General features: G+C 32.5%; 1 long non-coding RNA gene across 1 annotated transcript; it reads right to left on the reverse strand.

The window, feature by feature from the left end:
• Window positions 1-1,238: 1,238 nt before the first annotated feature.
• Window positions 1,239-25,729, reverse strand: LOC134470555 (uncharacterized). The gene is made up of 3 exons (XR_010039500.1): window positions 25,633-25,729; window positions 25,210-25,272; window positions 1,239-2,005 (listed from the first exon to the last, which is right to left on the reverse strand). It is a non-coding gene; the product is annotated as an uncharacterized LOC134470555 (long non-coding RNA).
• Between the last annotated feature and the right edge of the window lie 458 nt (window positions 25,730-26,187).

The raw sequence follows: 26,187 nt of genomic DNA on the forward strand, positions 1-26,187 counted from the left end.
CCTTGCAAGCAGGCGGTCGTGAGTTCGATCCCTGGTACCGAAAAAAAAAAATAATAATAATGATATTACAGTGTTACAGGCAACTAAGCTATATAGAACTATTATGGATAGTTAGGGTTAAGTCTTCGAATATGCCAATGCAGAAGACCAGATATCTCATAGGGGAGCCAGACATCTCCCACTGTGGGCCAGCCCTAAAGACAAAAGAGTAAACAAATGTACTCACATCCTAAGGATTAATATTCTAAATAGTTCTCTATCACCCTGAGGAAGCCAGGAATCATTATCTCAACCATCTATAGGAAGAGTCACTGGTTTGTATGCATGCCTGCTTGCTGTGTGACTCACTTCCCCATTTATCCCCAATTTAATCAATTTTATCTGAGCAATTATTCTTATTGGTTGACCATAGTTCTGTCCCACTCTATGCGCACCTTGTGAGTTCCCATGTTTTTCCATTTTGGACCCATCTCATCTTGTGGTTTTGCCCCATAAATGTCCCTAGAAAAAACAATCTTTGGCAACCCACTAGGGACCCGTTCTGCCTCTCGGACACAAGTTTTCTTTCTCTCAATAAATATATTTTGCTCTTTACCTCCACTGTTCCAAAATTCACTCTTCAGTTTTAGTGAACACAAACTCATGCCAGACATATAGTAAGCTGGGATTTTCATTCCCCTATATCAATAGAAAACATCAATATTTTACAGATATTTCAGGAAATTTTTTCTCTTAAATATTGGAAATCTTTTTGTGAAATCATTGAAGGCTGAAATAAAGTCAATATATAAAATAGAATCTGTTTTTTAAAATTGAAGTGTAAAAGAAATGAATTGATGGTGAAAAATTAATTTACTAAAAACGATTTAAAACTTAAAAATGGTTAAATGTTTTTCTTTCCTATAAATGTAAATACTGTAATGAAAGAATTTAAAACGTTTGTAAGATAATTCTTAAAACATTATATGGTAATTAGCTTGTAGATGCCTTATTTCAAACATGTATTTCAAAGGTGAAAATCATGTGTAGTTTCAACTTATTGTTATTCACAAAAATTAATTGACCATAAATTTGTTAGCAGTTGGGCTTTGAAGTGGGTTGGACAAAGGCTCAGATACATATTATTTTAATGAACAATGATGTGTGAAACGAATCGTAGCCTTGTCAACAAGATAATGGTGAATTATAACCGATTCATTGAGGAAACGCTTTATGACAAGCACCTGCATTACTTCGTAAAAATGCCAGTTGAGTTTATTTTTAAACACAGAAAAACTACAGAAAGCTTATAGCTTTCAGAACATTCCCCACCATAATTATTCTGAACCCAAATTCTGCAGATACAAGATAAAGTATAACTTTTTATTGTTTTTCCCATTACTGCTATAACAAATTTGCTTTCCAATGTAAATCAATACAAATTAGTTTCCTCAAAAGCCTTTTGATCAGAAGTCTGACACAGGAATCACTGTGGCATGGGGGACACTATGGTATCGGAAATGCTGTCATCTTTTTGGAAGCTCCAGAGGACAATTGTCTTCTCTTTGTTTGGATGTTGAAAAATTTTATTTTCTTTTTAGTGGTTCTGTAACTGAAAGCATATTTCTTTTGCTGGTTATCTGTTCAGGGATATATGTATCTTCCAGAGGCTGTGAATTGTGTCTCATGGGTTTAAAATGTTGACATCTTTGGTACACTTATGCCTATTGCAACTTTTGACTATAAATGAAACAGGTTGAGTCGATTAAACAATCAGCAAGTTTGGTTGGTTTTGAGGCTTCTCTCTCTGCTGGCAGATAGTGGTCTTCTTGCTGTGTTCTCATACTGTATGTTTCTTTTGTTTTCTTTGACTACATCTCCCTGAATAAGAATTTTATATGGTTCCAACAACAATCAGTTTCTGAGATGAGAGGAAAATCAGGGGTTTTCTCAGCTCTTCCTTCACTGAATCTTAAGACACATTTACATATAATGTAGTTTATTCCACTTCATCTGGACCAAGATACTGCAGAAGAAATAAAGCAGTTATTTAAATTGTCATCATTCATACATTAAGATGAAAATAAATCTCCCAAATAAAAAAATTACATTTTTCTTTGAAAGGAATATATATATATATATATATATATAATTTAAGTCTACCACAAGTGACAAGATATTTTCTGACAGAGATCCTTTTATTCTACAAAGCATAAAGATTTATCCATTCCAGCTATATATTTATTGTAAAGACTTATCAAACAACAAATACTCCAAGGGAAAACTTTATCTGACATTTGCCAAATATATATAGATCCTCCTACATTAACCTACTTGGCATATCATAAAATAATAGAATATTTCGCAAGCAATTTATTGTAAGATATCTGTCAAGATGTATTTCTTGAAGTTAGATTTTCTATTATCATCTTGCTCTTATATGACAAAATTGGCAAGGTATAACATCTGTTCTTATGTCTCTTTAACTACAGATTGTTTATTCTAAATTTTACAGTCCTAAATGTTGACTCTCAAATGCGGATGAGTACTTAACAAAAATCAAAACTTTTTTTGAGAGGAAAACTACTACACACTACAGAGATTTATCGTATGTACTCCTGTGTCTCAATAAATGTAATAGCTATCCACCTGGAAGAGAAAATCCAAGGCAAAGTCATAAGTATTTTTTGTTTTATGACAGCATGTCAGGTTTAATACACACACACACACAAATATATATATATATATATATATATATATATATATATATATATCTTCCCTAAAACACATGAGGCATTGTTTACTGAACAGATAGAATACTGACATACTAAGATTCTGAAAACACTAATGAGTGTATTAGTTGTGACTTTAGTTTCCTTAATCCTTAATGATACAGTAGAATTATTAAAGAAACTTTTTAAGCCATTCCAATTCTAAACCTGTACTAAGATTATTAGAAAGTAATATATACAATTTATTTTAGTTTCTATAGAAATGTACCTACTGAGTGGTTGTTATTGCCATAATTTGAGCTTTTACAGAGATACAATAACCTTAATCTTTCATATATTTTAGTTATACATTGTATACATGTAATCAGTTGAATTTTTCCAGAAATCATTTTTAATCAAAATATCCTAACATAATTTACTATCTTAATTAGATCACTCAAACTCTTAAATAAAACACTTATCTCTTAGTCCCTTTTTTATAAAAATTCTCAAGGCTAACTTGGTAATCCTCCATTAAGCAATTTAAAAATAATTAGAAGTTTATTTCATTTCTTTAAAAATATATATAATAAGCTTTTTTATATACATTAAGTTATATTTGTAATTGAAAATTTCCCAATTTACTATTTTGATTTTTTTCTCAGTTATATTTTTCATTAGTCCATGTTTGCATTGCATAATGATTACACTTGTTGACAGAGTTGGTGCATGTACAAAATAGACCTCAGTTACTTTTTCATTCTCTTTGTCTCCACTCCCTCCATCTCTTGATTCTCTTCTTATCTGAAAAAGATGTTTTTGTCTAGTAGGGTGAATTTATGTTTAGGCATTATGTATACTTCACCTCATTTAAAATTAGACTGTAAATTGGTCTCTTGTATTTTGTGGATATAAAAGACCTTAGGGAGAAGGCAGGCCTCATTAAGTTACTTTCAAATCATGAAATTAGTACGAATATTATTGCCTTCAGAAGTTGGATATCTGTTCTAACTAGAAGACAACAGAAGTGAAGAAAAATTTGGGTAATATAATAAATATATGGAAGTATAAATGTGACCCTCCCAATTATTTCATTTCCTAGTTGAGGACATAAAATAAGGTAAGAGAACAGGTTTCAGAATACTATACTGAAATGACTCAATATGGCATCAAAAACCTAAGAAAAATATTTAAATTTTGAAAAAAAAAAGGATGTGGATTAATAGAACATTGAGCGAGGAAAAGGAAGATAGGATTTTTTTTTTTAATGTTGAATGTTATAAAGAAGAAAAATAGAAGAGTACATAGGTTTAAAACCTTTTATTACACAATGAATGTCTCAGGTTCTAGTCAGTCATCATAGTAATTTGGCTTCAATGAGGAGCAAAAATTTATGAGTCAACTTTTTTGTATAGGGAAGATTTATTTTGTTTTATCGCTAAGTAACTATGATTCTTCCCTTAATCTTCCATCACTGAATGATATTAAGAAATTAAATCAAATTCACTGTCCAAGATCAGCTGGACTTACTGCTTTGGGTCTGTGGCAGGAGGCTCATTATGGTAGGAAGCACTGATGGTGCACAGCTGCTGATGTCACGGGAAAAGAAGGGCAGAGACAAAACAGCCGAGCACCTACTGTCTCCTTGAAGGCCACGAATGATGCAACCTGTTGCCGACTCTTCAAATGCCATTACCCAGACCCTTGGTCCCATGAGCTACAGATTAAGTTTTTAACAACGGGCTTTGGAGGTTGGGGGCATTTCAAAGCAAAACTGTAGCAAGCGGAACAAAAAGATATGAGTAGACTCATCTGTATTGCAGGAACCAAGCACACTTCCTCTTCTTCATAGACCAATCTTAATGTTTCTTTTCTTTTTATATACCACTGAAAATTGAACTTAAAGCCTTCACACTGAGCTACATCCTTGACCCCTTAAAACATTTTAAAAAATAGAATCTCATTAAAGCACTAAGTAATCCAAGCCGGGCTTGAATTTATAATAGTCCTGTTTCAGCCCTCAGAGTGCTGGGAATGCAGGCATGAGCTTCTACACTGGGTAGGGATATTGCTTCTTTAATTAGTTATTTATTTGATGTGATGGCGTTAATTAGTGATACTTTGAGAAGTTATTTGAATTGATTAATTATTTTATTAATTAGTCATAAATTTATGACAACTGAAAGATCTTTAGAATTAATGTGTTTAACTGTAGCATCAGTCACATCATACTAATTGGTTAATAAATGTTAATTATCTTTCCGTCATTACTATAATCTTCAAGGAACTCTCAGTCAGAGATATGTTATCTAATTGTGTCTCTAATTTTCCTGTTTTCATAGAGGTAAGGTAACAGTTGAATGTACTCAAGAGGAAAGTTAGTGCTCACACAAAATAAAGTGAAGTAAGCCGTTACTTGAGTCGGTTAGCTCAAACATAATGTTTCTGTCAAAAACTTTTTTGTTTTTTTTCCAGTGACATTGGTCGGTGTTTCACATGTCAGGCTATGATTAGCAATATCCCAAACTTTTGGCACATGTTCATGGCCCTGTGAAAGGGACTCATTTTCCTTAATTCGCCACTGTTCCCATCATGAAATTCCTAATATTTTAAATTAATGAGTTTTACATTAACATTTTGCACTGTTTTCTACAAATTTTTACCTGGTCTTGCTCCAGGTAACTGGTATTCTTTACTCATTCATCATGGATCGATGTTAAGTTATGAACCTCATTTTTCTATTAAGTCAGAGCTGAGAATTCTAGCTAATTGTAATCTTATAAATCCTCACTAACCTTTCATGTATTAGACCAATTTGTTTTTATTGCTCTTGGCCTGACACAAAGGCTTCTTCTGCAAAAGTCCAGTGCTGAGGACCTACCTGTGTTTTTAATGAAAGGGTTACCTTTCACACTTACGTTTCGCCTTTGTTCATTACACTTTTGTTTTTGCAAACACCTCAAAGACAATTACTGTTGCATGGTCCATGCTTATGAGGGGAAGAAGACCAGTATTTTTCATTGCTTCCCTACATTACTATTTTTCTTCTCTCAGAAACTTCCCAAGTGTCCCATGTGTCTTCTCAAATTTTTGTTCATAAGTTCTAGTGGTTACCTAATGAAAAATAATCATTTGTCAAATTAAGATGGTTAATTTGTTTGTTCTTCCAATTAATAATAATTACTGGAGCTGTATATTTCACCTACAGCTATTTTAGGAGCTGAGATGCTATAGAGAAAACAGTAAAAAAAAAAATCACTTCTTTTAAGTGCATTTGCCATAGACACATACTTCAAAAAATAAATGTCTTCAGTTTTCTCTGGACAAAAAGTTCGAGGGTTTTTTGAGCTGGGATGACGTTTTGATACCTTTTGCCTAGAACAAACTTCAAAGCATTTCTTCAAAACAAATTTTATTTTTATTTGAACCAGCTGCTCTATTTAATTTCCAACATTTAGAATAAGCTTTTAGAGTTCAGAAAATTACTATATTTCAATAAAAATTGATATTAAAAATAAATACTATATTAAAGACAGTGATGTAATTCAGTAGTAGAGAGTTTACTATCACACATAATGCCCTGTGGCCTGACTTCTCAAAATGAAACAAAGCAACAGCAACAACAACACCAAAAAGCCACCACCACCACCACCAATAGCGAAATAAAATAAAGAGAAAGAAAAAAAAAGGAGTAACCCTGATTTTGTTAAATGAAATTCCCTGCTGATGGCACACTGGCTTCGAGATTTAATAAAATATATTTGAGTTTTAAAAGCCATATTTTATGGAAAGCTAAATACTCTTATGAAAGGACTTTATGCTGTGTTCTCAATTCTTATCTACTTTGTGTAAACCTTATCAATAAACATAAGGTACTTTAGATCTTTTCAAACAAGACTTTTTTTTTTACTGTAAAACTCAATCAGTAATATTAAATATCCTATTTATATTTTATGATCAAAACAATATATTCATCAATTTTTTCTCTACCAACAATTTGGGCACACTGAAAATCAATGTTTTTCTCAATAAATTTTTGTTCATGTATGATATTTACATCCTAATTTTAATCTTCGTATTTTTCTTTCTGTTGCCATTTATTCTTATTTCAAACATCTACTCACTTTTATTATATAGTTTAGTCTTTACCCTTGTCTTAGAATAATTGAAAACAGATTTTTAACAGAAAATGGTTTATTACCAAAAGAAAATATACTCTAGGAATTAAAATTTCTATTTAAATAGGCAGTGCAGAGGTTTGGTTACTTGATACCGCGTTTTCCGTGCTAAAGTAATGACTCAGTTTTTCTGGAATCAGGGGCAAAGCTTGATGGGGAGTTTAGGATGCTTTTTCCGCTGAAGTTGCACCTCAGATGCGAGGAAGAGAAGCCGTGTGTCATGGCCACTTTGAGGAAATAGGGAGTTAAATAGAAGCAGCAAAATACACTTTATCACGAAACTGACAAAGTAAGCTTGTGTTTTAGTTAGGGTAATTTAGATGAAGAAAATTGATGAATGATGTATATTTTAATATAAACGAACATAATGATGTATAAATATTATGAAATATGAATATATATTAAAGTTTCTAAATATTTTTATACAGAATATATAAATATTTATACATATATAAGTAAACTGATAAAGGGTTTTTATTAGGTAAACTTTAGGATCAGAGACCGGAGAGCATTCACAATGGCCATGTGTGTGCTGTAGTTTAGGAGAATCCAGTAGCTGCTCAGTCAAATTAGATGGAAACTGAGCAGAGTGATCAAGATTGCAACATCGTGTGCAATAAATAAGTAAATAAATTAAATGAGAGCATCAAGAAATAGATGAGTGAAGAAGGAAAGGGAAAGTGGATGAAATGAAAAGGAATGAACATCTATTATCTACATTTAACAGTCTCCCACAAGGACTGCAAATGTTAGGAACTACAAACATGTACTATCAAAACAAAAATGTGATAAACAAAAATAGAATGCAGCATCAAATGAGGGATGGTACACAGCCCTGAAATTCTAACACTCTTGCGGGCTGGGGCAGTAGGATCAATAGTGTGAGCCTGGCCTGGGCAAATTAGCAATATTCTCTCTCTAAATAATAAAATATTATAAAAGTGGCTGGGCATCAGAATCAGTGCAAAATTCCTAGGTTCAGTTTTAAGTTGTGCAAACTAAAAGAGAGAGGCAGTAGGCGAGGTGGAGAAGAAGCAAGAGAAAAAGGAGGATGGAGAAGAGGAAGGGGAAGAGGAGGAAAAAGAGGAAGAGGAGAAAGAGGCAGCACATGCAACACCGGCCCCATGTAAGTGTGCAAGGTTTCTACTTTGTTCCAAAAGACTGAAGAAACTAGAATGCAACTTCCAGTAGTGATGGAAAAAAAATGTAAAAGAGAGAACCGAAAAAAAAAAAAAATTCAAATCAATAATTTTCTCCCACTTTCAATGAATTTTAGTTAAGCTCTTTTCACGGAGAACTTTCTCACACATCTTTCTGTTTATTCATTCTCAGTACAGTTTCTGTGGTTTAACTCTTAACCATCTATCATTTAAATCTCCATACCTTCTTGTCTATTTTTAAATATCTACACTAATTAACTCTATTCTATTTCCTATACTGCAATCAAGGTAAAATTTCTGAAACATGACAGTATTTTTAACATTTTCTTGATTTTCCTTCCTTTCCGTGTTTTCATTTATAAGGAAAAAAATGTCAAATTCTAAAGCAGTCTGAAGTGAGTACTCTCAATGATCATGCCTTTATAGGTCTGTTTCTTCCAACTTCTTCTACTCTGTATTCCACACTTAAGTCCTAGAATCCTTTTCTTTCTACAATTTGATCATTAATGAAGATAGAACCATTTAACTGGATTAAGAAATGTCTGGCAGATTACTAAGGAACAGTTCTGTGAGTGTGTTCCCATGTAGTCCCGGCTGGCCTTAAACTCACAGAGATTCTCCTCATTCAACTTCCATTTTTGAAATTCAAGGCAAAATTCATTTGATTAAGCTGTTGGATACGCAAGCTTTTGTTGTTTGTTTTTTATTTTGTTGTTCTCTATCGAAACATTTCACTTATATGTTGAAAAATGACAAAAATGATAAATTTCTCATACAGTATTTAAATCAGTTTCTTGAAATAAAATACTAAGGAAAAAACAAATCCGTTAAACATGCTTTTCCCTTAAGAGGTATGGTTTAAAAAAGGAAGTTGGATTTAAAAAAGGAAGTCTCAGATGTGGAAAGACATTAGAACACATTGGCTTACAATCTATAATTAGTAAGATGGTTCCTTTCAAGAATCCCTGTGTTTTTAAAGCAAGTAATCTGATGCTTTCTTAATTTCATTGTATGTGCAAATGGTCTAGGGATCATGTTCAAATGCACACTTACATTTACTAATATAGAGAGAATTATTTTCATAAGTTTTAATAAAATGTTCTTTTTACCTATTTTTTTAGCTTTGTTTAATATTCTTCTTACAGACTGTATTTGAGTACCAAGGATTTAGCTCTGTGAGAACAACTCTTAGTTTAATTGAAGGTTATTGTTGTTCCTATAATAACAGATGGTTTCCATGAGCATACATTTATATTCAGAAGAGATGTTCCTATTAAATGATTTTAAAAATGTAGAATGTTTGAAACTAGAATGTTTGATTTTTATAAACAACTTACAGAATCAGTAATGTGTTTCAAATTTAACTTTGAATATTATTGATTTACAAGCTTTTATTGATTTTTATATTTTATACCTAGTGTTCATTCAAAAATAAGAAAAAACATTTTTAAACTTGTTTCTGACCATAATTTTATAAAAGAAATGTTTTATTTAGCAATAATATGAGGATTGTTACATGGAAGTGAACTGTAAGAATTTCCTATGACATAAAGTCCATTTAGAAAGAGAGAAATTTTCTAGCCATGTCACATAAAATAATAAAAGTCGATGCAATCTATTTAATATTTAGTTTGCTTCATGCTTGGATTTTCCTGACAACCTTTAGACTCTTCTTTTACAGAAGAGTGATTGTTTTTCATTGGGGAAACTTGCCCTTTTGGGCAGTTGTAATGCTAGGAAGAAAGGATAGACAGCCAGGAGGGACAGAAGGGCTACACATCTATCCAGCAGATAGACCCATCAATTCTGATGAATAAAGATGACAACTTTCACAGTCAGGTTGACCTCACAGCCATAATTTCTATCTTGTGTAGAAATTATGCTTTTCTCTACTCATTGTTCATGATTTCTTTTGACTATGCACTAGAATCACTGATGGATGAATGAGTCTGATATTATTTTTCTATTTATATGTCCAATGAAATGATGTTTCCAGAATTTTATGTTATTATCATAACATTTTTATGCAAATGACATCTAATTGCTTTGCTACAAAAAAAGTAACAATACAGATTTTAATCTTGGGGAATAATTTTGCTTGGAAAAAATTGTTTTAAATGAAAGTCTGTAATAGAAACACTGCAAATTTTTGTCTGTAGTTTCATGACATCTAAATTTGCTGTTTTTGAATAAATATCAATAAGTATACTAATGTTTAGTATACTAATTTGGAAACATTTTATTAATAGTAATTTAGTAAACAGGGTTATTTCCTTAAATAAAGTAGATGAATCCATTAACACTATGAAATGTATCAAAAGACAATGTTATTTTCATCATATTGTTTAAAATTTTGTTTCTAATTGACTCACAATAAATATGTTTGTCACAGGGTAGAGCATGATGTTTCTAGAGAGAAAAATAAACAAATGGCAGCATTTAATATTATCCATTATTTTATATTTAACTTTTTGTGGTGAAATGTACAAAATCATTTTTTTTAGTTTGTTATTAAAAATTTGCTATATAACCTGGAGGACATTATGTTAAGCAAAATAAGCCAAATACATTCTCACTCATATATGTAGAGTCTGACTAAATCAATTTCACAGAAGTAGAGAAAATGATGGTGCCTAGAAGCCAGGAAGATTATTGAGGGTGAGGTATAGGAAGATTCTGTCTAACAGGAACAAAGTTATTGGTATTAAGAACAGTGAGTTCTATGGTTCTATCACTACATTGAAGCATCGTTCAGACTTCCAAGGGCAAAGAACTCATATTTTAGGAAATAAATATATTTTTATCATTTATAATAGTTTTGTGAATTAATGCCAAGAATTATTATTTTAAAGAGAAGACTTCCATTCAGTATAAAACTTTTGCCGGGAAATTTCCTGATCTTAAATATCCTAGTGATAATAATAATAATAATGATATCAAATGTGTGAGTTTTACTCTGACACCTTGTTTATTAGAATTGTTTGAAACAGGGCAAAGAATTAACAACTAGAATGCATTAAAAATTTTTAAAACTACCTTCCCCAATAAACGATCTCAGTAAATAATAATAATAATAATAATAATAAAGTGGCAAAGAAAATGAATAGACACTTTGTAGAAATATAAATGGCTAATAAATATATGGAAAATTGTTCAACATCACTGGTCATTAGAGAAATGCAAACTGAATGTTGATATTCCATCTCACTGTAGGAAGAATGCATATTTTCAAGAAATCAAATTGTGACTAAAGTTGGCAAGGCTATGGTGGGAATTTAAATTAGTAGAACTCTTGTCAAAATCAGTATCAAGATTTGTAAAAAAAAAAAAAAAAAAAAAAACAAACTATGAATCATTTGACCCAACTATAAACCTGGTTATCTTCTGATATCTTCCTTTAAAGAGATAAAATTATCATATTATGGTGATACATGCATACTCAGGTTTAGCACAGCACAATTTATAGTATCTCAATCATGGAAACAGCTTATATGTCCACTAACATAAAAATAAATATGGCACTTATATGAAATGAAGTACTCTTCTGCAATAAAGAATTGAGGCATTTATAAGTAAATGAATACACTTCGATAACATATTATAAAGGAAATAAGCACACAAGCCTATTGGATAGTTTATCTTACATGAGGGACTAAAAAAGTGAAGAGCAAAATAAAAGACTATAGAAACTAGGGGACTGTTTCTCAAATGGGAAAAGAAATACAGATGAAGGGGAGAAAGAAATGAGGAGAGAAAAAGAACTAGGAAAAAATAGTTGAAAGAGAAAAAACTAAATAAAGCTTTTGAAAATAAGAAAGAATCCAACAGACAAAGGAGGCAAGGAGGGAGAGGAGGAGGATACAGATGAAAAATTTAAGATGCATTATATACATTTACCAAATCTCCACATTAAATGCAATTATTATATACTGTAAACATGTATCAATATAAAGTAACTCCAAAAAATGAACAAAATAAGGAAGACTAGAATGACTCTGCAGAAGCTAATTTCACAAATAGGTTTGTATTTTTATTCTCTTTTTAAAAAATAAAGTATTCATGCTAGTTTTTAATTTTTTTTTCTCATATAGACTACTCCCAGGATTTTGTTACTGTGAATCATGGTGCTGTAAACATGGGTATGCATACGTCTGCTTAATATTATGTCTTTAAATCTTTTGCAAAAACACGTAGTAGAGACATAGCTAAATACAATGAATTTCTGTTATTACTTTTAAAAGGAATGTTCACACTGTTTTCTCTGATTGTTGTACTAGTGTACAACAGTGTAGCATTGTACTAGTGTACAATATAGCAATGTAGCCTTCCTCTTCACCCTAAAGGCTCCCAGTATTTGTTGCTACTTGATTTATTGATAATAGGCAATATTGCTGGAATAAGGTAGATTTTTAGTATTGCTTTAATTCATATTTCTCTAATGGCCAGAAATGTTGCACTGTTTTCAGCTGTTTTTTGGTCATTTGTATTTCTTCTAAAAGTGTCTATTTCATTTCAGTTTTCTATTTTGATGGAATATTTTATTTTAAATGGTATAATTTTTTGGGTTGCTTCTGTAGTCTAGATAGCAGTCCTCTGTCTGAGAAACAGCTGGAAAATTTTTTCCCATTTTGTAGATTGTCCCTTCATTCTGGTGAACATTTCCTTGTGTGATGTTAACACAAAATGCAGTACTCTTTTTCCATAACAGAAAATCAGCTTGAGTCATTTGTTTAAAAAAAAATGTGTATACCTTCAAACCATAATGTTAAGTGAAATAACTTGCTGCATAATCCTCAAAAAATTAGGACCAGAGGTCACATGTGATCCAGCTATTTCCTTTCTGGATATGTCTTGAAGAACTGAAAGCACCATAGTGCAGTGATATATGCACACCAATGTTTATAGTGGCACTATTCATAATAGCCAAATCTCAGAAAAAGCCCTGATGCCCATTACTGGTGAATGAATAAAGATGATGTATTTTTTTAAATATATATACAATTACATACTACTCTGCCATAAAGATGGATAAACTAGAAACTTCGCAGCTTGAGACTCTATTTGAGATAAATTTGATATGTGTAAGTATTACATTGCTTCTCTGGTACAAATCTAAAAGTGTAAATAAGGACCAAAATATATTAGGTATTATAAAATAGGAAGACAATATTCAAATGAGGAGGGGAACATGGAGAAGAGAAAAGGAAAGAAAAGAAGGAATAGTTTTAAAAATCATAAAAGAAAATACAGAAACAAAACTTTTGTAAATGTGGAGAGGAGGAGGGGTTGAAAACAAGGTAAAGAAGTGCGGAAAGAAAGAATCAAGTTATGTTATGTACAAGTTCTGTATGATGAAGATGACCATTACGTTCATCTAAAATGTACCAATAAACTGTGATAGAATCCATGAATAAATTAGACACATAAATGTTGCTTAAATACTGCCTTGTATGAAAAGCACAAAATATAATGAAAAAAAGGTTGATAAAAGGAAAAAGGGCACACAGATCTTTTGCAAAAGGGAAGGAAACCAAGATATAGGAGCTGGAGGAAGAAATAGAAAATGCATTAGACAAAAACTAAGGTATGTTATTTATATGTAACAAGTCCCCAAGAAGAATGTAATCATTGTACATTGCAAACATGTGCCAACAACAACAACAAAAAAAGTTGTCCTTGGCAATGATTGGTTAGTTTTATGCAAATTTGGTATAAATGAGGTATATTGTTACAATTTCATAAATATGAAAGCTCACATAAAATAAGTAACATAGTTTAAAAAAATCTTTGGTATGCAGCGAGATTTTTTCAATGATGTTTTTACCTGTATTTGATTTTACAACTTATATTCTAAAAGCTATCTTACAAAAACCTCTTTATAAATTTATAAAATTATTCATGTTGCCTATATTGTATTTCCTGATTCATGATCTAATCATTTAATTCTTAGTTTCATTTAGCCTGAATAGGCTTGATAATAATATTGTCACTTGAAGTGATTATACCATTGTTAACATTTGCTTTAAAGAGAGAGAGTATATATTTTTTTCTAGAAATACTGTATTATTTGTACCCTTTTAGTCCATTGTTTTTTTTTATGTCCTTTCTTTTTTTTTCTTCTCTCTTTAAATTAAAAAAAAAGAGAGTATTAAATACAAAAATACCCATAAAGAGATGAGAAGAATGTAATTCAAAAAGGCTAGGAAGATTGGAGGAATTTTCTAAGCTCTAAATTGTCTCAGAATCTAACAGAAAAAGGCTTTCATTTTATAGGAAGGGATAAACAGGGCTCTTCAAATCTTTATACGTGGTTATGGAAACCAAGGGATCAAGTAAACGTGATATGCAACATTTGACCAGAAATATATACATTTGTTGTGGTCAGCTGATTCCTGGGAAAAGCTAATAAGGAGGCATCATATGTTCTGCTTCTTAATACCTGCACAAGGCTGGGACAAGTCAAATGTCTGGTTCTAAGAAGAGTAGAGAAGCCTCACTCAAATTTCATCAACATAAAGCAAAGAGTGTAAAATAAGCAGCCACGAAAACCTAATCAGGAACTTCAACAGTATTTATTTGCCTCGAGGCTCTTAATTTCAGGATCCCTGTGGATATCAAAATTTATGGCTGCCTAAGTCACCTATACAAAATAGTAAAGTACTTTTGCATAAGTTATATGCATCTGCTTGTACATTTTAAATAATGCCTAGATAGTATCTAATTACTAATGCAATTGAAATACTATGTAAATAGATTTTATGTTACATCATTCAAGGAACAATTACAAGAAAATGTCAGCATATACTCAGTGCCGATGTGATCTAAAGAAAAAATACACTTTCCACCTGAGCTTATTTGAATGAAATAGATTCAGAACCCATGCTTAGTCTGTTAACTATTGAATTTGTTATTCTCTTAGCTTTCTTAGTAATAATCTCATTCAGTGTGTTGGTATGTACATATGCTATCTATAATAGTTGACACATTATGTCAATTTGAGAAGTTTAGAAGTTCAAGCAACTCAGCAGGGAGCCAGGGATTTTTCTTTATAAATATCCTCATGCTGTACAAGACTAGGGCACGGATCAGGTGTGAGTGCTACACCAGCCATAGGTGATGGTACCCTGCTTACAATGTACGGGGGGAAAGAAGCTTGTTCCCTCAGTTTTGGTCTTTTTGATTTTGCTGTCTTTTGCTGCCCTGAACTACTGATCATGTGTCATGCAATCTTCTTTGGAGCCAACTGAATATGGACTGAAACCTCCACAAACTGAGCTAAATAAACCTCTAATTCTTTAACTTTGAATGCTGGGTGTTTCATCTCAGTAAGGAGAAAAAAATAACTAAGACAATAAAAATATTTGGTTTTTATTTCTGGTACCTAGCACAGAGCTCCTAAAGTGTTTGAATTTTCCTGAATGTTAAGGCTTTTAGGATCATTTGTTTTAATGAAGTAACTCATGATGATGTTATAGATCTTTTCAGGGTGGGGCATGATCAATGTAAATGGAAAGGCCTAGATAAAATCAGAAGCAGTGATCTTACACACCAACATTCAGGGAAGGGGAAGAAACTAGGATTGACTCAGTAATGGCCAAAGAACACTCCTTGGAAACAAAAACAAAAACCAAAACCTAAATGATAGAATTTGGAAGGTTTCTGTGCCGGTGAGCAGATTGAAAGGCTTGGAATATAGTATACCTTGAGACAGCATGATTTCTCTTGCCTTTATTTTCCCTCTACATACTTGATTTGACTGCTGCTGTGTTGAAACATTTGTTATAAACTAATAAAGGTATGTAAATTCTTGCCCTGAGAGGTAAGTATACTGTTGCGGATAACTAAACTCAAGAATGGGACACAGAAACCTGAAGTTTACACTCGTAAGCTCAAAGATCAGTGGCCAGATTTATGATTGATGTCTGAAATAAGGACAGCCTTGCAGGTTAAGGCCATTTATCTTTTGGGATGTGACAGTGACACCAGCTACATCAGGTCAGAAATTAATGGAATTGTTTTACATTAATGTGGTGGCAGAGGATAGAGTGTTGATAATTGATAGTATAGGAAAACAATGCTGGAGTGCAAGATCGTAGACTTCATCATTATTAAACTTAAACTTTTAAATACCTTATTTTTTTCCATTTAAAAGGGGTATTATTAGGCCTTTCCCATGATGTGAATCCTATTAGACACAAGAGGGATAGGAGGAAGAAGAGTCCAACGAATTACTCAAAGATATTCTCATCATAGAATGAAAGATCTTTAAAACACATGCTCTATTAACAATAGGCTGGTAGTTTTAAATTTTCATATTATGTACAGCACACTATTTTCATTTTTTAAGTACTTGGAGACTGCTACCATATTTTAAGTCAACTAATGCTTATACTATACAACACATTTTTAGTTCCTATAAATCTTTCTTTGTAAGTCAGTGGATTTATTCCATTAATTATGCTTCTCCAAGTTATTTCTAAAATCTTTTTTTTTTTTTCATGCAGTACTTTAATAAGTTAAACAAGTTAGAAAAATACAAATCTGGTCATAAGTTCTCTATAGTAAATTCATTTTTATTCTTGTCAGAAAGCTTCAGCCAGTCCATCAACAATGACCAGAAGCTACTCAATTTTCAGTTACTGTTCAGGTCAAGTTGATAGGTAAAAGGAAAAAAAAAAAAAAAAAAAAAAAAAAAAAAGGAAAAAAAAAAAAGTCCCCTTATGCAGTCTGGGCTCCAGCTTCAATGTGATTCAAGTCCTCCCCCTTGTATGACATAGGGACTGACAGTCCACTTTAAAAGGGACTATTCTCCTACAGAGAAACTGAATAAAATCAGATTTTCCATCAATATAACTACAACTCTTCAATCTAACTTTCTCTGTTTTCACTATCAAACTCAACTCCTCAGTTTCTTTTGGTGACAGTGATTTTTTTCACTTATTGAATCTGAGAATCTAGGCTTTAACATTTTTTAAAATACTGTAGCTGGAATTTAAGTTGCATTTGTGCTGCTTAAATACTGTGTTTTTAAAAGAAAACACATAATCATGAGCAGGATTGCTAAATATCAGGTACTTTAGCACTTGCTTTAAATGCATAATTTCACTTAGCAAAAATATGGTATAGATATTTCCCATCTTTGTTGGTCAAATTAAATGAATTCAAGCAAGATCCAACAACTATGAATTAATAAATATTCAATATAGGTTCAGGATACAAGACTGTAATCTCCACTGCAACACCTGGCAGTTTCTAGCACATAGACCAAGTCTTGGTGTATTCATCTATAATACTGACCTGTGGTTACACATTACTTTAGGTAGCTAATTGCTTATTGAAGATGACAACACAAAAAGTCCTCTTTGTATTAAACCAGAACCTTGAAAGTATAAATCGTCTATGGCTTTAGATTGCGGAGTTTCCTAACATATCTGTGTGCACCTCGGATCTAAAGGTGTGTTTAGTGGATCTCTGGGTAAAAAGGCTCTTTACAGGGAATTCTACTATAGGCTTAGAGCTATGCAAAACAAAAATGGATCCAAATTATTTTTTTCTCCAGCTTTCCTGAATCACTTTATTTTTGCTTTGTTTTATTTTGTTTTGTTTGTAGTTTTATTTTTTTTCCATAATTCAGTGGATAAGACCTTTTCAGCGAAATCATAACAATTCTTTGAAGAACCTAGTGCAAAATTCTAAGTCACATTCTGAGATACCAGTAAAAGGTTTCAATCTATAAATCTGAGAGAGAGAAAGCACAATTCAGCTTATAGCACATCTTTAATAATGCTATTATCGTTAAATATATTTCCATATATTAAAAGCCCAATAATTATATACATAATGTTTTATAGAACTGATTTTTAAGCCTGTCAAGGGAATTTTAGGAAATATAATTATTCTGTCTTTTGTAATATCTTTTCTTTTACTGTTAATCTTTCTTTCTTAATAAGTATGGATTTAAGTTATTTTGTGTCATCATTATTTCAATCTGAGAAATGTCTCAATATTTCTTCTAAAAAAGCCAAGTGACACCAAATTATCTCAGTTGACTTTATAGGAACTTCACTTTCATCCTGAAAATATGTTTTTAATGTATGTGATTCTTCCCAGGTAATCTTTTCTCACCTCTCCTCTTTTCTCTCATTTAAAATCTGACATTTCATTGCATCCTGCTTTTTGTTGCGAAGTTTATCATTAATTTTACCGAAGCTTGTTTTTGTCTGGCTTTATTATTTTCCTGTGTCTTTTCAAGACTTTTTTCTTTGTCACTAGCATTTTTTACATTTTGATTTTTATCTGTCTTGGTGTAGGCCTATTTGTATAATCTTATTTGGAATCTGTTGAAGTTCATATATATATATATATATATATATATATATATATGAGAAATTTTTTATCAGATTAAAGAAGTGGTCAGTCATATTTGTATAACTTTTCCATGCTTTTCTGATTTTTCCATTCATTGTGAAACACCCACCTGCATAACATTTTGGTAAATCTGTATTCATTTTTGTTCAGTTTTCTTTCTGCTTTTCAAATCTTATAATCTGTATATATCTTTCATCAACTTTCTTGAATCACTTTTTTTAATAGCTCAAAGAGATGCCCAAAATATATGGTAAACTTTATTTCAGTTATTGCAGTTTTTAACTATAGGCTTGAAAGGCTGTTGTTATTTATAAATTTCTTTACTCATTCTAAAATGTCTGTGTATTAAAGGCTTATTTTCCAGAGATTTGGAAGATAATTAGGTAATGAAGTTTTGATCAGTGGTAGAACGGTCAAGACTTGGTGATTATTTAGCAATAGATTAAATATATTTGATATTGTGAGACAGACATGAGCCTTGGGAGCAGGATGGTATGCAATTGTTTGAAGTAACATACCTGTTAAAGATTCACATGGGAGGGAAAAATAGCTCAGCTGTGCAGAAATTGCCTAGCAAGCACGAGGTCCTAAGTTTGATTTCTCTAACTGGAGGAAATAAAAAAAAATAAGACTCATTTAATTAGTCCCTATCTTCTGGCAGCCTCCCATAGCAGGTGTGACTTGATGGAAATGGTATGGTATTTGTGATGTAAAGAACAGAGAGAATGTGTTCAGCATCTCACATTCTCTTTGGGAATCACACTTTCCATAGCCTAAGAATCATACAAGGCCAAACCTCTTAAAGGTCTCACTACTTCCTAACAGTCAGTGCCCAGGCTGGGGCCAGTTCATGGACATTTGGAGGACTTTGTGGCTAATCTGTAACAGAAATTTTGTGAGCCGAGCTCAATTTTTAAGCTTCTTAAAAATAGTAGCCATTCTTTCTCACTTCTGTTTGTAAATGTGTGTCTATGAATAACATTTCCTTGGTTTTTTTTGTATCTTTCTACTGTTCTCTGAAAAGTGCAACTTCTTCCCAAACTATTGTTGACTCCTTGATCCAGTTTTCCTCTGTGACTCAGTGAAGTACCTCTATGGTGTCTGTTTCTCCCACATTATACAGCTATCTCGATACTTTTTCTGGTTTTTATCTTTCAATCTAGTGATTACTCAGATAGCCAATAGTTACATGTGGATCAGCTAAGCCATTCTTGGTAAATAGCTGTATTCAAATATCCTTATCCATTGAACATTAGATTTCACTCTGGAACACTTATCTCTTTAAGGCTGCTATCAGAGGTACTGGAAAACTTACGGTATTACTCTATGTTCTCCCACCAAGCAATAGTTTATTTCATTTCATAAATATGAAATACTTTAAGGTAACTAAAGCTGTTAGTTTTGGGTTCAAACGTGAAACTTAAATATTGTATTGTTAAATCTTTCCTCCACATGTGGACTATGCATGAAGTTTGTTTCCAAATTATCCAAAGATAGGGGAGACTAAATTCTCCCCCTGAGAATTACCGTAGCACCATCTTCACGCCCCTTATTTCCTTTCCCAGTTACTGTTTCAGTATGATACCGGGCCTTCAGCCAGCAATTAGGAAGGAGTCCTTTCATTGTTGGAAACCTGGCTGGTATACCCATCTTTTTGAACTTCTCTATATTTATGGAAATTCATTTTTATATTGATAAAAGATAAATATATGGATATTTTCTCAAGAACATTTCTAATTGTGATTAAAAATGTAAAGAAGGAATTGAGGCATTAATCTTAACAGTGAATGCCAGTAAAACAAGCACAAGGAAAAAACAGGGACGATTGGAGTTTGTAAGGAACAAAATGCTTTCCATTTTTGGTGAGCCAGAACTTTTACCTTGGGATGACGTTAAAGACATGTATTCCTTAGAAGTTAAATTCCTAATGTTGAAAAAAAAAAAAAAAGGACAAGTAAAATAAAAATGCATATTATTAACCTAGACAACTTCTCTTAATCAGCATTTCTTTGTCAGGTAGTTTAAATTATCTATTTTCAGTTATATGCATGGTTACATTATAGACAACTAAATTAAATAAACTGCATGATAGGCAGTCAGACAAGGCCAAGCTCCTGAAGCAGCCAGTAGAAAAGACAAGATACCTTGAAACTGTAGGAGAGGCAGACACCTCTACTTTGGGTCAAACATCAACAAAAGATAAAACAAATGAACCCACATATTTCCTACAGATAAACATCAGGGGTTGATTTTCTAAAAAGTCATTGAGCACTTAAGGAAGTCAAGAAGAGCTACTAAACCAACCCCATATAGCAAAAACCCCTGTTTGGTATCCATGCCTGCTTATTAGGTGACTTCTTTCCCCATTTGATCCTCATTCAATCACTTTTACCTGAGTAATTATGATTGGAATCTTATTGATTGACCAAAGTTTTGTCTCACCTGATGTCTGCCTTGCAATTTCTCATTTTCCCCTACCTCATCCCTTAGACTTGCTCTAAAAAATTCTCTAGGAAAGGCAGGGCCCTCCACAGACCACTCAGAACCCCTTTTGTCTCTATGTCAGGCAGAAATTTTCTTCACTCCAATAAATGTATTCTGCTTTTAACTTCCATTGTTCCTAAAATTTATCTTTGCTTTAGAGACAACAAACTCAAACTCGTACTGTACATCTAGAGGATTGGGAGTTTCTTTCCCCTATATCATTTATATATCCATTCAAAAATATTCACATTGGCAAACAATCTACAGATTATTTCTGAAAGTGGTGCATATCATATTTTTAAAATGTAATTATTTTTGATACTTAAAAAAAACTGAATAATTTTTAATAATTTTCCGATATGCTGTTGGGGCCTATGGTAATATGAATTTGTGAGATGCATTTCTTAAAACCTCAGTGTGAGTCTTCAGTCGATTGTTGCAATGATTAGATTTCAGTTTTGTGGCATGTTGAGACTGGATGGAGGAGGAAAGGAAAAGGCTCTTATTTAAACAGATAACTTGTACACAAGGCGTTCTTTTGTTTAGCAGTTTCAGAGAAAGTTCTTTGTACATTACACAAGACCACATTGTAAAGAACAAAGACTGAATTTCAAAGTTTTGCCTCTTATGATAGAAAAGAAAGCATTCTTACTCTCCAGGTGAATATTTCCAAGAAAGATTAATAGGTGGAGAAAAGATCATCTTCAGAAAAGATCAGAGCTTGAGCTGTGCCATTTGTACTTCCTGGCTTTATATATCCCTTAGTGACAGTGAACTGTGTGTCAATTAAAAAAAAAAAAAAAAAAAAAAAAAACTTTGCGTTGCTTAAACTTCATTGAGCAACATAGACACCTCTAACAGAGTGAACTATGAAATTTAGTGGGCATAGATATGGGATGGATTTGACTTTGTCCAAATATATTTTCAAATGCTTTCATTTTGCTCTTGGGAGGATACTTTTTTCTTTCTGATATATTTTTACTTTACTCTTCATTAAACTGTTTTCTATAACCTCAAGCACAGTGTCAAGTGCTTTGGAAGAACCCTTTCCCTCCAGCATGCCCAGGTCTCACCTTGGCTTCTCTCAGGCTCTTTGACTGGACTTTGCTCACAACTTTCCCTTTGCTCACAAACTTTCTTTCTTTTGCCTCTGAAGATTTTAAATGCTCTCTTCTAACCTGTTTTATATTTCTACCTCATCCATAAAAATCAAGCATCTCCTGACAAATTTCTGTAACAATAAGGTTCTATTTCCTGCTCTTTTAAAATAAGTACAAGCATGAATTATTCTCTGCCTGGCATTTGTCCCTGATAATGTATGCCTGTCAAAATTGGACTTTTAGAAATATCTTCTCCAGAGTTTAACCTATTGTAAAGTTGATTGCTTGCCATTGTCATTGTATTTAACTATATAAATAATGTTCATAAATAATCAAGAAGTGTACTTCTGTAAATCAAGGACAATTCACAGGATTTGGAATTTAGATGAGGAAATAATATTGTGAATATCATAACATTCACATAAATGCTTCATTTTTAAAATTAAAGTTCTAGGAAGTATGTTAAATATATTTCTGTGAGTCTTCCAGGTATCTGACTAAATTATTTTCTGATTCTTGTTTGCTTAAAATTGTAAATTAAAAATAATTTTGATACTGGACTATAACAGCCTCACAGCTAAAGAAAAATAAAAAAACAAACAGAAATAAACAGATAAGGTAGAAATAACAGGTAAAATACAATGAAGCCAGACTATTTTAATTTTTGAGTACAAGCTCTTAAGATGTAGGTAACTGCAATAAAGCAATAGGTGGTAGATTTCTGTATTTCTTCTTCTTTAAGGACTTAAAATGTTTTTCATAGATCATTGTTTCCAAATTTTCTTTATTCTTAGTAATTGTCTCAGGAGAATAAGATTTAAATCATAAAAAGTTTTGAAAAAAATTAGTAATATAATTTATAAAATATCAAAGGACTCAGAAAAAGATTCATAAATGAAGAAACAAAGCCTGAGAAAAAATTAATATGTTTCAAGTTCCAGGAATTGTACATGTAACTGGTTCATGGTTTGGCTGACATTAAAATTAATTTTGAGAGAAAAAAAAATATATATATATATTTCATTTTTGATGGACATTTCTGACACAAACCTTCTGGGTACAGAAGGAATAATGAGAAAATAATTTTAGCAAAAATCAATTTAAAGTTAGGTCTGATTTAATAATTTCAAGGAGATCTTGAAATTGAAATCAATGTATTTTGGGTAATAATTCGGTCTTAATGTTCTATTTTCTCCTTGCTTCTCTAAAAACTGACATTTATAATGTAAGGCAAAGGTTTGTATGAGTTCTAGACACTACAGAAAGGACATCTTTCATAATCTTTGCTTATATACCCCTAAATGTTATCAAATCCTAGCATCAACAAAACTATATTCAAAAGAATTATTGCAATAGAGTGGGAGATACTGTTGTGAAGCAGGGTTACTTTTGCAATGGGAAAAGGGGGATCTTTGCAATATAAAGATCTTCTAACCAGGGCATGTGTAAGTATATCAACTACCAAAGCAAGGTTTCTTGGAAGGAGTAAACAAGGAAAGAAACCAGCTAACAGAAGAGTTGATGAGGAAGTAATTTTGCATGAGATAACTGAGTCAAATCCTGAGAGAAGACATTAAAAAGGGATTGTTCAACAATGCAATTATTAGAAATGGAGAGGTGTTCAGGAGCCTGGGGGAGTGGAGATTCTGTATGAGCATTTTTTGGTTCAAGGAGCAGACATTTTGAACACAAAGAGCCTGGATTGAACAGAAAGCACAAACTAGTTAGCTAGTCATTTAGGACACAGTGTAAATGTGGATAGTCTTTGTCTGGACTTGCCACAGGTGAAAAGACAGTCAGCTGTGAATTTTATTTAAAACACATTACGGGGTTCTTTGCAGTCCAACATACAAGAATCCCCTAAATTTTGGATTTTTCTTGATGGTCCGTGGTTTGAGTGGCACAGAACCCTGTGAATAGCATTTTCAGAACCACTTGGAACTTTGTTGGTGAATGGTATGATTACCTGTAGTTGCTTGTTATGTAGTCTCTACTCTCTCAACTCAGCAAAAGTAGTGATTTTGTTTCTCATTACCACTCATGGCTTCCAAAGACCGCTGAGTCTATACCATATGCTCATTTTGGTTCTTAATCTTGATTTTTTTTCTTCCTGGCAACATTACTGTAGCAGCCATCAGGTCTAGAAATTCTCAACTTAGCATCCACATCATCAAGGAAGTAGAAAGTATAAATCAGAATTGCTGGATGCCTGATCATGCTGATTTTGTGACTTGAATCAGCAGGAAATAACAATGTTGACGTGGATCCCGACCAGTCAGATATAAATTCTGAGTTTTGCAGGTGTGAACTACTTTGGCCTCAACTAGATCTTCCTGGTGTGAAATATTTTTTTCAATGCAACGGGTACCACTATTTAATCAGAGAGAACTAGTATCTGAATAAATGTGGGAATGGGGACTCAGTGAAAGAATTTCCTTTAAAGATATATTAGTTACTCTTACAGAGTACATTCAGGCACACACACTAAACACAATTTCCTATATATCAGCTTTAAGTAAAAAAGTACAACAATGCAAACAATTAGATATCAAAGAACAAAACTGAGCATATTAATGAAAACTATTAATTATTCTTTATAGAGTAGTAGTCAAAAGGAGCAATTGGGCACTCTTCTAGCAATGACTTCTTGTGACCAAGATGTGGAACACTGCATCAGCAGAGGAGTTGAGCCAGCCATATTTCTCTACCTAAGAAAGATTCATTAATATGAAAGGCAGAGGAACTGACACATCTAGCAACTAAGGAGGTATCTTTATTCAGTCTTCTGTATGGAATAGAATTGCATGATGTAATCTTACACAAGGAATCTTCTCCAGGAACTAATAGAACTGAGAATTAAAAAGCAGAATGTGAATGTAGATTACACAAGAAAACGTAGTATGTTTGCAAAACAAGATTTAAAAGTTTAAGAAGTGAACATTCCAGATGAGTTATAAATTATTATTCACTAATATTTTCCTCACATTTGTATTCTGTTTGTACTATACACCTGAATCACACCAGCCTCACTAGCTTCTTTAAATAAACTGTGTGTTGTCAAGACAAATTCTACCAGACACACAGTGTGACTGTAATTTTCTATGTGAGTCACTAATACATGAGTGAATGAAGATCTGAGCTGGAGAAAAAAATGTTAAGCTTTGTTCTCATACTTTTATTTGTTCTCATTCTTAGAATACTGTAAGTCCCAGATTTATGAATGACTTACCTTCCAGGAGGAAGTTCTTAAGTTAGATTCATTCATAATTCCAACAAACTGAATCTTATACACCTTTGACAGAAATATAAGATGCAAAAAATTAAAAAGAAACACACACACAAATACTCTAAATAAGCTGTTATTATATTTATAGTTACCAAAAACATAATAGCAACTTCTGTGATTTGTTCAAATCTATGAACGTTTATTTTACAAAATCCATTCATAGTTTTGAATGTTCACAACTGAAATGTTTACAAGTCAAAATTTGCTATACAGGAAGTAAAGGACAATTTTCCTTTTCCAGTAACAAGTACAGCAGCTCTTAACAAATCAGTTACTGTAATTGTCATTATCTTAGTTACTTTTTACTCATCTCTGAGACAAAATACCTGAAGCCCAAAGTTGGGAAAGGAAAGGTTTATTTCTTACAGTTTTTGCAGGTTTCAGTCTATGCTCATTGGGCTCCAAGACAGGTGGACCTGGCTGGGCTGCAGTTCATGGTGGCTGTAAACAGCAAGCAGAAACCAGCAAAGAGCAAGACACACCTTCTTCCTGCCAGTACTTCACATCCAGGCCCCACCTTATCTGGGAGGAGCACTGACACCATCAATCCAAGCACTAGACAATTAACCATCAGAAATGCACAATGCAAACTCATGGGGCGCTGGGGGCCACAGATATAAACCATGGCAGTCATATTTACTGTAAAGATGAAATAAAATTGGTGATAGATCAGTGAAAAAATTATTGTTGGGAACTTTCAGTATGCAAATATTAAGGTTGATTCACTGTGTCAACTTCAGAAGTTTAGACGTTTAACTGAGAGACTCAGCAAGGAGCCAGGATCCTCCTTACTTTGTAAATACTCTCTTCATGTGCAAGAGGAAGCACAGAGATTTTATGAGTGCTACACCAGCTCTGCAGAGGGAGGTGGTGTCCTATGTATAATATAAGGTAGGAGAAGAGGCTTGCTTTCTCTCTTTT

The sequence above is a fragment of the Cavia porcellus genome, unplaced genomic scaffold (genome assembly GCF_034190915.1).
Source record: "Cavia porcellus strain 051 isolate PalLab524CR breed Dunkin Hartley unplaced genomic scaffold, mCavPor4.1 scaffold_15, whole genome shotgun sequence".
In the NCBI taxonomy this organism is placed as follows: Eukaryota; Metazoa; Chordata; class Mammalia; order Rodentia; family Caviidae; genus Cavia; species Cavia porcellus.